The sequence below is a fragment of the Amblyomma americanum genome, chromosome 4 (assembly GCF_052857255.1).
Source record: "Amblyomma americanum isolate KBUSLIRL-KWMA chromosome 4, ASM5285725v1, whole genome shotgun sequence".
Classification (NCBI taxonomy): domain Eukaryota; kingdom Metazoa; phylum Arthropoda; class Arachnida; order Ixodida; family Ixodidae; genus Amblyomma; species Amblyomma americanum.
Window position 1 is genome coordinate 78,800,765 of NC_135500.1, and position 4,604 is coordinate 78,805,368.

At 50.5% G+C, this 4,604-nt stretch overlaps 1 non-coding gene across 1 annotated transcript; it reads left to right on the forward strand.

Annotated features, from left to right (window-relative positions):
• The first annotated feature begins 585 nt into the window (after positions 1-585).
• Positions 586-656, forward strand: TRNAG-GCC (transfer RNA glycine (anticodon GCC)). The gene has a single exon. It is a non-coding gene; the product is annotated as a tRNA-Gly (tRNA).
• The last annotated feature ends 3,948 nt before the right edge of the window (positions 657-4,604 follow it).

A 4,604-nucleotide genomic window follows, 5' to 3' on the forward strand; every position in this document is an offset into this window, starting at 1 on the left:
TTTCCCTTCTTCCCACAAGAAGAGCCGCTGCGCAGCCAGAGAAGACTGTAAACTACACATCTAGTAGATTTAAGACCGAAACCTTAACACCATGTCTGGCAGGGCGCTGGAAGACCAAGCGCAATCTGCTACCGAGCCATCAGGATAGCTGCGGCAAATTGTGTCCTGGAATAACGGCTTCACTTCCAAGTGACCCACCTCTTACCTCAACTTATAATAAAGGTTTTTTTCTGTGTGCGTCTCTGTTCTCTGAAGACATTAAGCCGGCCAGATGTGCGTGGTCTGAGTTGACTAGTAAAACCAATCATGGACCAAAGGAACTTCCCCTGAGTAATGGAACAGTGCATTCTTGCTTTATATTTCCTAAAGATAGCATACCTCGGATAAAACGTCGAGAACACTATTTCCGAGGCATCTGTGCTCACGGCCGAATGCACTCGACAGCTAGCGCTTCGCCGCAAGTTTCCGCAGAACCAGTGGCAGCGGCTCCGATGCACGCGCTCACTGTCGCTGTGACCTGGATAAAACCGGCGTTTTGCAACGTCGCCTGCTATGCTTGAACGTTGGAGTGCGGGAGGCAAGCAGGCGTCGGTGGTTCAGTGGTAGAATACTCGCCTGCCACGCGGGTGGCCCGGGTTCGATTCCCGGCCGACGCATGTACTTTTGTGTTTTCTTTCCTCACTGACGGATTTTCAGTGAGAGTTGGTATGCCTTTTTTTTCTTTCGCTCTACAGTGTAGAATACCGTCGGCATCGGTGGTTCAGAAAACCGACACCCCGCTCGGAGCGAGCCATTTCTGCGTCCGTCTGGCAGGGCAGCCAGAAGCAGAATCCTGGACCACCTCCTGGTTATCGCTTTCTGATACCGACGCTGCCGTCTGACGATGGTGTGCGTTTTTTTTTTGCACGATGATACCTACAAGCGTCCGTATCGAATAGAGGACTTTCGTCAACCGTTAGAAGACGCTGGCATCTTTAAGGATATCAGCGGCATTGGTGCTTACCAGAAGAGCCACCTCTTGCTCGTGAGGTTCCGTATCCAGGAGGCGAAGGACGCTGTGCTTGCGGCTGGAGGCCTGAGTGCGAAAGGCGGCTACTGTGCTATTATTGACTCCTGTCGAAAGGAGATAAAGGTCAAGATTCACTCGGTGTCATATCATATACCCAGTGAGACCCTTCGGAAGGTTCCGAGCAAGTTTGGAGAAGTGCTGGAAATTCGGCATGAGGAATGGAATATTCCAGGATTTGAAACAGCGGAGTCGATAACACGCGTCGCTAGAATGGCGCTTAAAAAGGAGGTGACAGCGGAGGAGCTACAACATCTTTTGAAGTTCCACGGGGGCTCCGTTCTTGCGGTTGTTCCCGGCAGGGCACCTGTTTGTCTCCGGTGTCGCAGACGCGGTCATATTCGTCCTGACTGCCAGACGCTTCGAGGCACTAAGTGACGCGCCTTTGGTCATGTCCGTGAAGACTGCATACGTACCGTACGCCAATGTGACAGGGGCGGCCTCAGAAGGCTGTGACGATAAAGACATCATGGACATCGAGGAAGCTGAAACGGCGGCCCCTGATGACTGTCGGAAGAAGAGCGCGTCTGGTGAACAAGGAAGCGTCTGTGGCGGAAACATGAAAACATCGAGCGAGACGCCGAAAGAGCATGGTGACGTGAGCAACGCGACAGAAACGCCGCCGATGAGCGATCAGGCGTCTGCAATGAACGCCGAAGCGGAGCCAGTCCAGGATGACAGGGCATCACAAGATTACACCTTTGGCCTCGCTAGGCGTGCCAAGACGATGTTGCCACACCCTGCACAACCTTCCACCGAGGCCAGGTTGCAACGCCTCGAGCGCCAATGGCTCAGAGCCACCGGAGCCAAGGGGAAGCGTGTGTCTGAGTCTCGGTCTTCGTCCGCGTCTCCTGTACGCAGCGGAAGGTGCGCGGAGTAATCGCCCCTTCTTATGGGGTAAGGCGCACGCCTGGTAAGCCACCAGTATTTTGTTCGTGCTCAGGATTCTCAGCATGGCTTGTCTTCCGTCAAATTTAAAATGTGGCACGTTAAAAGTGTCTGGAATAGCAGCTAGGCATAAACAATGCCAGTTAAGGCGTCTGTTATATGAGAAAGACCTTGACATTCCTGCTGTACAAGAAACAAAGACAGAGAGTGAGAACGCGACAGACGCTATGGCTGCGCAGTTCAAATCGCGTTATAACGTGCGTGCTCGTCATGCAGTGGGGACATCAGCGGGCTGTGTTCTGTTAATTAAGAACTGTCTTGGTATCGAGGAACAACCAGTAGTGTGTTGCACGAGGGACAGGTTTGTGCTCTGTGATCTGTTGTACGGGGAGGAAAATTTGAGAGTTATCTGTGTGTATGCTCCTACAAAACCGCACGAACGTCTTTTGTTCTTCCAGGAACTGTGTGCGTAGATCGAATGCTACAGACTTGTCATTCTTTCGGGGGATTTCAATTGTGTTCTCAGTGCAGATGACATATGAGGCTCAGCGGTTACCGAAAGCGAAAGTGCTGTTTTTTTTAAGAAAACATTGAAAAGTATTCACTTCAAGACGTAGACCAGTTTGCAAAGGGAGGAATGAGATGTCATACGCATTTCCAAGGGCATAGTCAAGCTGGGCTAGATAAAGCTTACGTTTCCCTTGAGCTAGCGGCGATTTGCGACAACTATATCGCCGAACCGGTTGCATTTAGCGATCACTGTTGTGTCAAATTTACCTTGGGAAAGAACCTTACACCTCAAGCGAAATTCAGCTGGTGCTTGTGGAAGCACAATGCGAAATTATTAAAGGACGATACGTTTATTTTAGAAACAAAGAACGTGTTAGAAAAAGTTTGTTTGAGTTATCAGAAATGCTGGGCAGAAAAATGAGAGGAATTTAAAGTTGATGTCAAACTGAGAGCTAGCGAAAGGTGCGTAGCAATCAAATATGCTGAAAAAGCTTAACAAAAGAACCTAAAACAGATGTTGAAAGAATTAATTTTAGAGGAACATAGAGCTCCGGTACTATACATTGATCTTATCAGCGAAGTTAAAGCCAAGCTTGAGGCTATCAATGTGACAGATGAAGACACAGCTTTAGACAATGGAATCGCGGAGGCTCACCGCCGACTAGTCGAACTCACCCAGCGCCGGGAACAGCGTCGTTCTCAATCCTGTCGAAGAATTATAATAAATAGGGAGCAATCATCAGAGGAATCACCTCGAGTAAGCACTGGGCCACAATCAGGTGCCGACCACCTGTTAGCCGTGACTACCCCGGCAGTGGATAAGATATTAGCGCTGATGAAGCAGGTGACATCCCTCATCGTGGAAGCTCTTCGGCCTCGTCATGGATAGCGCATCATCATCTATGGTGGTGCAGTGGAACTGTCGAGGATTCGCCAATAACGCCTCTGAAGTGAACATCCGCCTTCGCGACGGAAAGCTGAGGGCATGGGCGTTCCTATTGCAAGATCATAATGCACTCCTACGCCTTTCAGGTTTCTGCGCATACCATTCACCCTCTATCCCTGATCGCCGTTGCACCGCCTCCTCCCTCAGCCCAGGTAAATCTGCAAATTATATTCACAGTTCAGTTCCGCACACACCGCTCGACCTTTCACGGTGGTACAACACACGTCAAGAGGTTGTCGCCCTTCTCGTAAAACCTGCACGCACACCCCTTGTCCTAGTTTCTTTTTATAGTCGTCCTGGCTTCGCATCTCCCAATCTGGGATGGGTTCGTTTTCTACGTTCTACCAACTCGGGCATCCCTATTCTAGTTGGTGGTGACTTCAACGGCGCACACATTGCGTGGGGTTACCCATCGAATTCCTCAAGGGATGCACACTTCCAAGGGAGCTTTTCGGATCATTCCTTTCAACTTTTAAACCACCCGATTACTTCTACCCGCCCACGAGGTGGCCCGTATTCACCTGATTTGACTTGGTGGTTAGGCCCCGGTAACCCTCGTTGGGCTGTTGATTCTGATACTTGAGGTAGCGATCACAGCCCTATTTTTATCTCCCTCACGCCTACGCGTCTACGGAAAATACGCTGCACTGTACGAATAACATTATGGGACTCTGAACGCGCAGACAATCATTTATCTGCATTCAACCCCTCTTCAGCATTGTCTACTCTCTCCACTGTTCTCGCTACTCACACTATTACCACTACTGTAAATGAAGACGACCGAAACCCGGACATACATCTCTTGAATCTGTGGGCTCTTCGTCGCCAGGCGGATCTTTACGCTACTCGTCACCCCGATGACCGATCGGCACTTCCTACTCTTCACCGCGCAACCGCACGGGCGCGGCGCTGTGCAAAGCGGCTAGGCAGGCAACGCTGGGCTGCATGGTGTCCCCGCCTGTCCTCTACGCAGGGCAATCGACATCTTTAGAGAGTGTTTCACGCCATGGAGCGCCCTTCTCAGGTTGAAGATTACACAATTTTTTTCCAAACCATGACTGCACCGCTACGTCTCCACCTGACTTATCGATTACAGAGCCCTCCGATGGAATTACTTCTGACCTTGCCATGGCAGAGCTGCTGGTCTCCATTGAACGTTTAAAAACTATACTACTACCGGGCACGACGGCATAC